The sequence below is a fragment of the Lagenorhynchus albirostris genome, chromosome 3 (assembly GCF_949774975.1).
Source record: "Lagenorhynchus albirostris chromosome 3, mLagAlb1.1, whole genome shotgun sequence".
Lineage (NCBI taxonomy): Eukaryota > Metazoa > Chordata > Mammalia > Artiodactyla > Delphinidae > Lagenorhynchus > Lagenorhynchus albirostris.
Window position 1 is genome coordinate 148,707,984 of NC_083097.1, and position 13,680 is coordinate 148,721,663.

Genomic DNA, 13,680 nt, shown 5'->3' on the forward strand with positions numbered 1-13,680 from the left:
CACAGACTGGGAGAAAATATTTGCAAAACACACATCTGATAAAAGACTGTTATCCCCAATATACAAAGAACTCTTAGAATTCAATAGTAAGAAAACACACAACCTGATTAAAAAATGGGCCAAACCCACACCTCAGCAAAGAAGATACTCAGAGCATATGAAGATACAGATGAGCATATGAAAAGATGTTCTACATCCTAAGTCACCAGGAAAAGGCAAATTAAAACAACAGTGAGATACCCCTACACACCAGTTAGAATGGCAAAAATTCAAACACAGACAACACCAAATGCTGGAGAGAGGATGTGAAGCAGCAGGAACTCTCATATGTTGCTGGTGGGAACGCAAAATGGTACAGCCACTTTGGAAGTCAGTTTGGTAATTTCCTACAAAACTCTTCCCATACAATCCAGCAGTTACAGCCCTTGGTATTTACCCGAAGGAGTTGAAAGCTTACGTCCACACAAAAATCTGCGCACAGATGTTTATAGCAGCTTTATTTATAATTACCAAAACTTGGGAGCAACCAAGATGCCCTTCAATAGGTGAATGGATAAATAAACTGTGTTACATCCAGACAATGGAATATTGTTCATCCCTAAAAAGAAAGGAGCTATCAAGCCATGAAAAGACACGGAGGAGCCTTAAATGCATATTACTGAGTGAAAGAAGCCAATCTGAAAAAGCTACATGCTATATGATTCCCAGTGTATGACATTCTGGAAAAGGCAAAACTACGGAGACAATAAAAAGTGGTTGGGACTTCCCTGGTGGTTCAGTGGTTAAGAATCCGCCTGCCAATGCTGGGGACAAGGGTTTGAGCCCTGGTCCGGGAAGATCCCACATGTCACAGAGCAAGTAAGTCCATGCGCCACAACTACTGAGCCTGCTCTCTAGAGCCCTCGAGGCACAGCTACTGAAACCTGCGTGCTTAGAGGCCGTGCTCTGCAACAAGAGAAGCCACCACAATAAGAAGCCTGCACAACGAAGAGTAGCCCCCGCTGTCTGCATCTAGAGAAAGCCCACACACAGCAACGAAGACCCAACACAGCGCCCCCACCCCCCCCCCAAAAAGAGTGGTTGCCGGAGGTTGGGGGAAGGGAGTGATGAATAAGTGCAGCACGGAGAATTTTTAGGGTAGTGAAAATACTGTGTAGGATGTTATAATGACAGATGCATGTCATCATACATCTGTCCAGACCCATCCCATGTACAACACCAAGAGTGAACCGTAATGTAAACTACGGACTTTGGGGGATTATGATGTGTCATGTAGGTTTATCTTGATGACAAATGTACCACTCCGGTGAGTGATGCTAATAATGGGGGAGATACTCATGTGTGGAGGCAGGGGGTATATGGGAAATCTCTCCACCTCCTTCTCAATGTTGTTGTAAACCTAAAACTGCCCTAGAAAAATGAAGTATTTTAAAAGAAAGAAAGAACAAACTTTTACCGATGTGAAGTAGGGTCTTGGAAGACACCTGTGCCAGAGAGGGTCTCCATTAGCTTTTGCGTTCTGCGCTCAACCCTTTCTCCTCCATGGTCCCTGTGCTCAACAGCTTCCAGAAAAATCCCTCCAAACAGGCTAAGTGTCAGGGGCAGTGACCACTTCGGCCTCGCTGCAGCCTCCAAGCTCCCTTGGTAAGTGAGCAAGGCCTCCAATGAAACAGATGCAAACTCTCTCCCGAACGAGGCTTGCTCCTCGGGACAGAGGGAAGAGCGAATCTCCTCTTTGCTCCGACGGTAAGATTGCCGAATTTGGCAAATCGAAATATTGGACACCCAATTCCATTTGAATTTCAGATAAACAACAAATAATTTTTTAGTATAAGTATGGACATTTTGCAGGGGACATTTAGCAGGGTGTCCTGTACGGTACCTGGCAGCCCTGTCTCACAGGGACCCAGCAAAGTCAGGTTCACTGCCATGGGAAGCAAAATTGATCTTAGCAGTGAGGCTCCCGACTCTTCTTTCCCAAAGAAGGATGTGGCTATTCAAACTCTGGGTGTGTCTTTCAGAAGCATTCCTGGTCTGGAAAGTGGGGGGAGATACCTGATCTTCAGCAGAAGAGTAGCCAGTAGCAGAAGGGATTTGGGGCAACTGTTCCCCAAGCAGGTCGGTGACTGAATGTCCGACCTGGAATTGTGAAGATCTCACTTCTCTCTGAACCTTTTTCTCCACCTGTAACATGATGCTTCCTATGCTCTTGGGTGGTGTGAGCATGAAATAGGAAAATATATATGTAAGATGTATGCCTAGGAGTCAGTGGTAAGTATCCCTATGTTAAGTTTTTGTTGTTAGCTATTTAGGAAAAAAACATTTTCCCAAACTGTTGGACCTGCTTTGCTGAAGCTGGCAAGTGCGGGGTCTCGGGTCCACGTGGTCACCAGCCGGGCCCTCCTCCGTGCGGAACCCTCTGCTCTGTGTTGAATGAGCCTATGTCCTTTGTTCCTGCAGTGGGTTCTGGCAGGCTGCCCACTGGACTGTTTTTCCAGGGATCCATCCTGGAGCCTCCCATCGCTTTGCCTCTGACAGCTGCAGGCTCCATGGTCCCCGAGCACAAGCCCCTGCCGCCTATCTCCTGCTTCTGCTCTCCCTCTGCACAAGCCGAGGCCCTGCCCTCAAACACACCAGGAGCATCTCTGGGGTGCCTCCACCTGTCCCTGACGAGTGACCACGGCACACTGAGATGTGGGTTGCCCTCAACCTGGTACATTTTGTCTTACGTGAGCCTTGCGGCCGCCCCTGAAAGCAAACGTCCGCACACCCGCTTCTGCAGATGCAGAAACCGAAAGTGGTGGAAAGAACACCACGTGAGCAGACACGTGTGCTGGCGTTTTACATGCCTGATCTCATAGTTTAGAGCGGGCAGATTTTGTTGTTGTTGTTCCTATGAATGGAATACATTCAAACATTAGAAAAGCATGATATTAAAAATGAGTCTTCAGGGGCTTCCCTGGCGGCGCAGTGGTTGAGAGCCCGCCTGCCGATGCAGGGGATGCGGATTCGTGCCCCGGTCCGGGAAGATCCCACCGTGAGCCATGGCCGCTGAGCCTGCGCAGCGGAGCCTGTGCTCCACAACTGCAAAAAAAAAAAAAAAAAAGTATCAAAATATTTAGTGACCATTCATTGTATCTCATGAGCGGTGCAAAACAATTCCCGTGTGCTATCCTATTTAATTCTCATGACAATTCTATTTGGTAGGTACTGTTATTATTTCCATTTTACAGATGAAAGAACTGTGGCTTAGAGAGATTAAAAATCTTCTCTAAGCTGGCACATGACAGTACTCGGACCCCAGCCCAGAGCTGTCTCAGACTAAAATCTGTCCTCTCAAATTTCGTAAACGTCTTGTGAGGAGGGCCCCATATTCCCATTTTCTAATAAGACTACTGAGACCCAGAGTAAAATGACTTGCCCAGGGCCACAGAATCCAATAACAGATTTGAGCTTGACTCCAGAATCTGTGCTTTTCCATGGAGGTTCCAGTGGCACCTCCTCCAGGAAGCTCTCTGGCATTACTCCAGTGTCCTTCTCATCTGACCTCCAATAGCAGCTTCCTGGGAGCCCTGGAATCTGCAGCAGGTTGCGGATTCTGCATTCACTGGCCAGAGTGAGTAGGTATGTGGGAGCGTGGGACTTCACGGGCACTGGTGTCACACAGACCTAGATCAGGATCCCCCTCTGCCCTCTACCCACTGCGAGTGAACTTGGGCAAGAGACCTCCCCTCTTGGGCCTTAGTTATTCATCATCATGATTCTTGTTTTTGTTGTTGTTAATTGTACTAGTGATAAGTGCAGTTGCCAGTTACGGAGTGCCTTCCCTGTACCGTGTTTTGCAGCGGACAGTGTCTTAGTTTGGGTCCCCAGAATCAGACACTGAGACCAGGATTTGGAGCAAGTAGTTTAGGTAGGAGGCAACCCCACTAAGCTTGGTGAGGGAGTGGTCATGTGACATAGGGAAGGGAGGAAAACCATTGAGTGTGTATAATGAACAGCTTCCCGCCCTGGGCAACTGGGCTCCATCCTGCTGGGGGCCCCTGAGAAATCATGTGCCTCACCCCCTCAACTGTCATCCTGAGGGAATCCGCCACTCCTGTCCCTCTGCGGTTGGGAGTCAGTTTATTGAGGGCAAGGCATTCCCGCAGCCTCAGGTGGATAGGAACTGTCTGCAGATGCTCAACAGCCCAGCCTCCCCACAGGAGTTTCAGGAGCTTTAGAATTAACATTTACTTACCATTGACCTTGTGTTTTCCCAGCAAGTTTTTTATCCCTTTTGTGGCGGGGGGTGGGGGGGGGGTCTATGCTTTTTACCTTATCTAGGTTTCTCACATCACCATGTTAGGTGTGGAGTAAACCTCCATAAATTCAGGCTGACCAGATGGTTCTTTCAGTCATCAGCACAGATTTACTGGATACCTACGATGTGCTAGGTATGTGTTGTTCTTTTTTTTTAATTAATAAACTTTATTTCTTGAGCAGTTTTAGGTTTACAGAAAAATGAGTGGAAAATACAGACTGCTCTAAACCCTCGAACCCCATTTCTCCTATTATTAATGTCTTGCATTAGTGAGGTACATTTGTTACAATTGATGAGCCAATATTGATACGTTATTATTAACTAAAGTCAGTAGTTTATACTAGGATTCACTTTTTGTGTTGTGCATTCTCTGGGTTTGAACAAATGCATAATGACATGTATCACATAGACTAGTTTCACGGACCTCAGAATCCCCTGTGCTCCAACTTTTTCCCTCCCTCCACTGCCCCATCCCCTGACCTAGGTGCCATTTTTAGTGCTGGGGATACAGTTGGGACAAACTGAAATTTCTGTCTTCGTGAATCTGACGTTTTAATGGAGGAGATGGACAAGAAACCCCTAGTACCAGACTGTGACTGTATTTGGAGATAGGGTCTTTATGGAGGTAACTAGGTTAAAATGCGTTCCAATATGACCGATGGCCGTATAAAGAGAGGAAGTAAGGACAGAGACAACAGAGGGAAGCCCATTCGAAGGCACAGGGAGAAGGCGACCCTCTACAAGAAGAAACCAACCCTGCTGACACCTTGACCTTGGACTTCTAGCCTGTAGAATTGTGAAGAAATAAACTTCTATTGTTTGAGCTCCCCAGTCTGTGGTGGTTTGTGTGGCAGCCCTAGCCGCCTAAGACAGGAGGCAAGAAGCCTGTCCTTCCATTGTCCCTCCCAGCCAGTCCACTCAGAGGTGTTAGGAAGGATGGTCTGTAATAGGGAAGAACAAATCTGACTCCATATTGGATCTGTTTCTTTTACTTTAACCTTTGCATTCTATTGCTTTTGCTACAAGTTAAGAATGTTGCCAATAGCCTGAAAAATACAAGGTAGCCCATTCTCAAGGCTCTGACCTTTAAAGGAACAACATTTTTGCATTCATATAGAGATAAAAAGTGGCAGAACAGAGAATAACATTTGTCTCATTGGAAGTTTATAGGAACATTGTGACCACACCTGCATGGACAGCTGTAAGAGCACAGAATTCCAGCACCCAGAAGTTTGCAACACCCCTCCCCTTTTAGCATAAAAGAAGCCTGAATTCTAACTCAGGAAAGATGGTTCTTTGGGACACGGGTCCATCATCTTCTCTGTTTGCTGGCTTTCCAGATAAAGTCAACATTCCCTGCCCCAACACCTCGTCTCTCGATTTATTGGCCTGTCCTGAGGCAAGTAGTATGAGCTTGGACTCAGTAACAGTCTGCTAGACCCAAACAATTTGGGTACAAGGGTCTGCGTGTCAGTGGTCTTCCTTTCCCTCTGGGGTGGCAGAGCTGTCCCCTGTCACTGCTGGTTGTGGTGGCCACTTACCGAGGGCCCACCAGCTGTGTCCAGAACAGTGCCATGAGTAAGAGCACAGAAATCAGGAATCTGACAGACAGACTGTGGTCAAGGCCCACTCTTCCTTCCACTTAGCAGCTGTGTGACCTTGAGTGGGTTATTTCATCTCCACAATCTATGTGACCTTGAGTGGGTTATTTCATCTCCACAAGCTATGTGACCTTGAGTGGGTTATTTCATCTCCACAAGCCTCAGCTTCTCCATCTGTCAAACGAGAGGAAATGACTGACTCCTGCCTCCTGTGGCTGTTGGGGACCAATGGCGAATGTTTGGGGTGCAGTCGGCACAGTGCCTGCCACTCAGATGAGTTAGCAGCTATTTTATTCTGTATAGTATTTGTCTTTACGACTAGCCTGAGATGGAGGTATTATTTTCACTTCACGGCAAGGGAACTGACCTAAAGGACCCCTTCTGCTGACCAATCAGTCCGCCCACAGCCTTGAACCCCGCTGCAAATCCTGCGGTGGGATCACTGGGGCACTTGACTGAGGCACTGACGTCACCGGCGTCGAGGTTGTGGGCGTGGCTTTGTAAATAAGTTTCGAAAATCCTTATCATCTTGTCTGTCCCTCTCCAGCCCCTTGAGTCAGCAGTACTGGCCCTGGAACAGACTTTCTGTGACATTTCCAGCTTTTTGCCCCCCTACTTCCATTCTAATTTACCTCTCTGGGCCTCAGTCTCCTTATCTGGAAAATGAGGTTTAGAGGTTCAGTGATTTTTCAAGGTTCCTCGTAGCAGCAGAACCATCCTGGAACTCTGCTTTAAATGCTGCTGGGGGATTGACGACCCCATGGTGGCAGTCACACTTAATGAAAACTCTTATTGATTGTGCTTCTGTGTCCGGGGCTTTTCATATATCATCTCATTTTGGTCAAAGGCTCTGACAAAGAATCATTGAGGTAGACAGTGTTGTCCCTGTTTTTCGGATGAGAAGACAGAGGTCCAGAGATGTGCAGTGATGTGGTCGAGGACTTGGGGCCAGTGCTTGGCAGAGCTGGGAATCAAACTAAAGTCTGTCTGGGTTCAAAGCCTGTGCCTCCTTGCACCCCTCCCCCTGCCCCCATCCTATATCTCGTGGCTTACAGGTTTAGGTTTGTTTTGTTTTGAGGCAGACATTGTTTTGTCTGGACTACAATTCAGTTCAGGTTTATGGAAAAAAAATAACATTCATAACAACACAGGTGACCTTCAAGCTTTAGCAGCAATCTCAGTGCCTGGGGAATGATTTTTACAAAGCCCGCTCTTCCTTTCCTCTTCCTTGTGAAGAGAAAAGGCCTGTGCCCTGGGCATTTGCTTTAACTTTCACAAAAAGAAGCCAAAGGCAGGTGTGTCTCTCCAACTCTCCTTTGAAATGGAGGGAGTGAGGAACAGAGATGTTATTGAGGCTTGGGGCTGAAATTTGAGGGCAAATTGAAATCTTGGAGAAGTTGCCTGTGCTGATTTCCTTTGGACATTAAGAAGTCCGGCAGAAGGCTGCTAATTGTCAGGGCTTCCCAGAGCTCAGAGGAGGTTCCCAGAATGCGCTGCAAGAGAGAAGGACAAAGACAAATGAGAGGAGGCTGCATGGCCTTGCTTCCCTTTATTCTGCACGTGGCTTCAGATCTGGGCTTGTAGGAGCCTGGCATGATGGGCACAGACAGACGTGCAAACACTTTGTCTGCTGGCGAGTGCAGTGAAGAGGGGGGTGGGGAGAGGAAGAGGCAGAGGAGGAGCCTCAGAAGGCCTGGATTCGGGCTCAGCCCAACCACCCGCTAGCTACCTGTGTGACCTGGAGGAAGTTGCTTATCTGGTGGGCCCCCGCAATCTCAGTCTCTAAGAGAAGGTTGGACATTATACTATCTCACTGTTCCATCTGGGTCTAACAGAGATGACCTTGGCCAATACAACGTGGAACTCTGTTTCCTAGGAACATACTCTGAACAGCAGCAATAGGAAGAAACGATAAAAGTAGCTCAGGCTTATTAAGCACTAAGTGTGGGCTACGCACTATGCAAAACATTTTGCATGGCTTATATCACTTGTGTCTCCTAATAAATGCAAGAGCTGGATACTTTTATATCCTCACACTTAAAGATGAGAAAACTGAGGCTCAGAGAGGCTGAATCGCTCGAGCTAGAAAGCGGCAGACCTAGGATTCGAACCAGGCATTCCCCCTGTAGTGCATCTTCAAGTAGCAGCCATAGGCCTGGATGCAGGGGCGGATACTGCCAGGCCCCGTCGAATGGCCCTCACCCCAGGTTCCACAGAGCCAAAGGCTGACCTCCCCCAACTGAGTGTCCCTGCCTTAGGCAGGCATTGCTGGAGTGTAACGGGATGTGCTTAGAGAGGCCACAGCAGCCAGAAACCTGACCTGCTCCCAGACCTGTCCCTGAGAGGGGCTGGAGGACAGCTTGGGGCTTGGAGATCGGTTCACTCTAGCCCAGCTCTTCCCTAGCAGGCCAAGTGACTTTTGGCCCTTGCTAATGGCATCAGCTCAGATCAGTGCCAGGGGAGCCGCTGGCCATGTGGGGCACTCTGGGCGGGTGGCCCTTGGTCCCTTTGGTTGACACACCACCTGCTTCGAGTTGGCAAGGCAGAAATTGCAGCTGGGAGGGCTGCCCAGGTGCAGGAGTCAGTTTCATTCCTGCATGTGCGTTACTTGCAAGCCCGAACCACAGAGCCTGCTTGCAAATTCCAGACCACACCACACTGGAAGCCGACCTGGTCGAATATTCATGGACACTGTTGGCTTGTCGTCCTCATGAATCCCATGATCTGCATTTATTGCTTTGACGCTATTTTATGATAGTGATTTTCCCTCCTTTGCTGTGTGCCACATTTTCACCATCCTCCAAAATAATCTGCCTTAGAGCTACGTGGACAGCTGTGGCTTGCCAAAATTGTGCTCAGCCATCAACCTGGGAAAGAAAATTAATGTATATATCAGGCACTGATGACAGTGATAGAAGCACTTAAATATTTGTAGAGGTGAATGGCATGGAAGGAAAAAAAAATATTCCAGTCAGACACTGGGTTTAGTCAAGGTTTAACAGAGTACTCATACAGCACGTCTATGAGCTAGATGACGTTATTATTACCTCCATTTTTCAGATGAGGAAACTGAGGCACAGAGAAGTTAAGTAACTTGCCCAAGGTCTCATAAATTGCAAAAGGCAATTTGCTGAGCCCAATTTGTACTTATTTGGAAAATGGGGGATGATAATTCCTAATTTATTAGGTTCTCGGGAAGATAAGATTCTGTAAGGGAGGAGCGCTGAGCACATAGAATGTTCTCCTTTATCCCTCCTTCCCTCCCACATTCTTTCTTTCTTTCCTTCCAATGTTGATCAAAGTCGCCATTATGTCAGGTCTAGTGCTAGGTCCTGGGGGGATAGCCCAAAAAGTCAAACAGCGCCCTCATCCTTCCTCTCTCCTGAGAGATTGCCATTCTACTGGGAAGGGGGCAATAGACGATGACCCTCACATTGTCTCACGCTCCCCCGGTCCCAAGGGGGGGTGTCAATATTTCCCCTCATATGGCTTCTGCCTCCCGCCTGGTTCTGGAGGAAGAGGTGATTCTTACCGGCAGACAGAATCAGAGAATCTTTGCCATCTGTTACCCCTTCCTTAGCATTTTATGTGACCAAGACTCTGACCCAGGCAGAGGCCAGAGAAATGGAGCGTTTGCCCAAGGTCACACAGGGAGTGAGCAGCTAAGCGAGGATTTGAACAAGACGCGTCTGACCCAAGCCCTGTGATAAGGCCGTGCATCCCAAACTCAGGCCACTCTGATGGGTGCAAAGTCCCTCCCTGCTTTGAGCCCAGATCCACAGCCTGCCATCCGTATCCAGCAGCTCCAACCTTGGATCCAGCCTCGCCTGCAGCATTCCCCAAATAGAAGTCACTCCATTCAACTTCTCTCTGGCAAATGCTTGGCATCATGACTCTGTCCTCACTCGAGATCCCTGATTCCTTCGATCTTCTTCTTAGAAAGAATGTGGAGTTCCTGTCCCTTTCCTGGGACACTTCCTAGACCTACTAGCCTTCATCAAAGTCCCCTTCTAAGCAAGATACCTGAAGTCGAATGGGCCACTGCAGAGGAGGGCTAAGGAGCGTTGTGACCGGCTTCTCACCTGCCATAGTGAGCACTTGCTCTCAGGCTTCCTGCTGGGCACACCCAGCGCAGCATCATCTTTGAGTCAACGAGAACCCCTTGCTGACGGGCACACCTGCTGCCGCTACTCAGGCCAAGTGTGCAGGCACCCACGTGCCTGGAGCACCTCCTGGATTCCAGGCCCAATTCCCGTACGGTGCTGTTCACAAACTTCACCCCATCTCTCCAGCGCAGGCCTTATCAGCTCCATTTGCAGATGAGACAGCTGAGGCTCCGAGAGGGGCTGTACTAAGAAGCACAGGATTAAGTGAAAACCCCCAGTTTGGTATCCCTGTGGTCAAGTTTTGAGTCGCAACGGGCAGGACCTGTAACTACCCTGTGACCATCATGTGATTGGATTCAGTCTCTCATACATGCCATTCACAACATTTTAGGGTTCCGAGTATCTCAGGACCCTAGGTTGGGCTGTGACCCCTAACTTTGTAACTTCCGGAATTTAATCATCATGACATTCAATGTCATGAATAGGACACTGCTGAGTTCAGAGTCCTGACGTTTCTGCCAGAGACCTGCCCCTCTCTGGCCTCTACCAACTCACTGACTTTTGAATCTTGACCCAAGGAATCCAGCAAACATACTCTCATCCCCCCAAACGTCTCCAGCTTGTCCATGAGACCACTGTGGTGGACCTGGGTAGTTTTGAATCTACCTCTGTTCCTCTTTTGGTATTAACATTTTTATTTTCCTTTGGGGAAGATGGTAGATTAAACTATTGCTTCTAGTTCTTCATTCCCATAGAACAGGATTATACATCGTACCCTTCACCTCCTGGGTTTTCAGTGCTCCTCGGTCAGGTAGCTTTATCTCCCCATGGCAACACTGTTGGGCTTGGTCAAGAGACTTGCGCTGACCTATGGGATGTGGGTGGACACGAGGTGAGCAGAGTGTCTCGGTGTGCTTGTGAGGTCTGGTCTTCTGTATGCCTGCCATCTGAGATGAGAAAATCATGTCTCCTGGTCCACACGGGATAAGGAGAAAGTGGCGCAGACCCAACTCATCCTGGAGCCTGGAGCCCAGCCCAGGCGACCCCAGCAGGGGCATAGTTTGTCCTCAGATGCGTGAGCAAGAAAAAAATGCTTGTTAGTGTAAGCCACTGGGTTTGGTGGTTGTTCACCAGGATTAGTGCAGTAATCGCCAGTTTCTGCAATGAAGCATCCCCCTTCCATCCTCAGCTGCTTGGATGGGGCTCGGCATCACCCAGGGGGGAGAGCACGCTCCAGGTGTGCTTAGCAGGCGTCCCTGTGCTGGTGGCTCTCCATTTGCCACCCCCCTCCCATCCACTCTCTGCCCAGCTGCAAGCCCAGGGTCCCTTTCTCCCCTGCAGTGTCTCCACTGGGCTGGTAGCACTGTTTTCTTTCCTTACCCCTCAGGCCAACAGAAGGTATGAGATTCTGTCCGTGATCTTCCCAGCTGCCTCGGCATCTCTGTCGGCTCCCTATCTCTCTCTCTCTGTCTTTTTTTTTTCCTTTTTTCTTTTGTCCTACCCAGTCACACGGAGGTTTTCTTGCCCTTTTGGAACTCTGAGGTCTTCTGCCAGCGTTTAGTAGATGTTCTGTGCGAATCATTCCACTTGTAGATGTTTTTTTGTTTGTTCGTTTGTTTGTTTTGCGGTACGCGGGCCTCTCACTGCTGTGGCCTCTCCCGTTGCGGAGCACAGGCTCCGGATGCGCAGGCTCAGCGGCCATGGCTCACGGGCCCAGCCGCTCCGCCGGCACGTGGGATCCTCCCAGACCGGGGCACGAACCCGTGTCCCCTGCATCGGCAGGTGGACTCTCAACCACTGCGCCACCAGGGAAGCCCTGTAGATGTATTTTTTGATGTATTTATGGGAGGGGGTGAGCTCCACGTACTACTCCTCCACCATCTTGATTCCTCCCCTGTCGGCTTCCTAATTCACCCCATGTCTCCGTAAACAGACCAAGCCGTACTTCCATACAGAATCCCCCCACCCACGAGCGGACCCTCTGCTGGGATTCGGTCTGGTCCAGTATCACAGTCCTGATTGCAAATCCCAGATGCCCGTGGGCAAGTTACTTAACTTCATTTTTTCCCCAGTTGACAAAATGAGGATTACACTGTTGCCGTTTTGAGGTTGTCGTGAGAAAGAAATCAGATGACGGATGGGCAGTGCCCAGCCTTGTGCTTAACTCCTGGGGGCTGCAAGACAGGTCATCTCTCCCAGCCCATCTTGCTCTGGCCGGCATCAAATGCGGTGCCAGGCACTCACTAAAGGATTAATAAATATTTGTAGTTTGAAAAGCTCTATGGTAGATTTTCTTCCTTTGACCTTTTGATTATTTTCCCTCTTGAAATAGCACAATAAGGCCCCTAGTGCCATGGTGACGGTCTCTATAGAAATCCATAGCTTGTTCTCAGCACACCCACGGATGCCAGTGGGAGGCTGGCATAGATTTGGACCAATGGAGAGAAGGCATGTTTAGCCTTGTCCTGGTTACAAAGAACATGTTTTTTTTTTTCTTTCAAATGGACCTTCCTGTCCCCAATTCAGCATCACCTAGGTCTCTCCTAATGTGGGTTAATTTTCCAACAGCTCCTAGAAAGAGTGTATTTCCAGTCTCTCCTGGGATAGACAGAGGAGTTTCGAACAGGGTAAAGCAAGTTTCGATGGAGAATATTTGGATCCTGCCAAGGAGTCAGGTGGCTCTGATCTCATTCCTGCCCTGGAGTGGGAGTGTGTTTGCTTAGAACAGGTAATCCTTTTGAATGCTGTAATCTGAGGTTAGAAATAGACTTGTGTTGCTACCAGAAATCCCTGATGTTTTGGCCTTTTCTTTGTCAGGCTTGCCCTGGTCAAGGTTGGGCATGTATTTGCTTAGGAATGGAGGTCCTTTATGAAACCAAGGAGGGCCTCTGTCCCTTTAAGAGGGTCCTTGAGGAGAGACAGTCAGAGAATCACAGAGATGAGGGCCAGATGGCCAGTAAACAGGATGACAGTGAGTTAGGGAGAGGACCAGCTGGGCCGTCTGCTTTAGTCACCTTGCAGCGGAGAAGCCTTCAGTCGGTGGCTGCAGTTGGAAGATTTGGGTGAGGGCTGGGCAGCCTGATCCAGGGACCTCAGAAAGGTCTGACTGACCCCACCTTCTGCCTGAACTGGGACTCAGAGTTCTAGACCTGGGAGACAGTCGGAAAGCAACAGAAAAAGTATGGGCTGTGGGATCAGACAGCTCCGGGTTCAAATCCTAGCTGTGTTCCTTGGATGGTGATATAATCTGTCTGAGCCTCCAATTCCTCATCTGTGAAATGGGATGATAATCCCATCTCACAAATACACTGTGAGGTAAGTACAAATAATGGGTAGACTACCCTGCATGGGGTAAAGCTCAGGAAATTTTAGTCCCCCTCTCCTCTGGAGAGCATACTAATAACTTTTTAACCAAGAGGGGCATAAAGGAAAATCTTTCTCTGAGCGTCTGGAATCTTGGCAATTTAAAAGTGAAATCCCCAAATCCTGCTTAAATACCTTACTTAGAATGCAAGTATATCACTTAGGACTGACTGGTTTTTCAGCTCCCTGTAACAGAAAACCTAGATAATAGTGGCTTAAACAAGATAAAGATTTATTTTTCACTCATAGGAAACTGCAAACAGTTGAGGACTGGAATGGTGGCTCCCTAGCAGTTCCCTCCAAGGAG

At 48.6% G+C, this 13,680-nt stretch overlaps 1 long non-coding RNA gene across 1 annotated transcript in view; it reads left to right on the forward strand.

Annotated features, from left to right (window-relative positions):
• Positions 1-13,680, forward strand: part of LOC132517298 (uncharacterized) — a 157,261-nt gene that overhangs the window by 107,817 nt on the left and 35,764 nt on the right. The window lies entirely within an intron of this gene.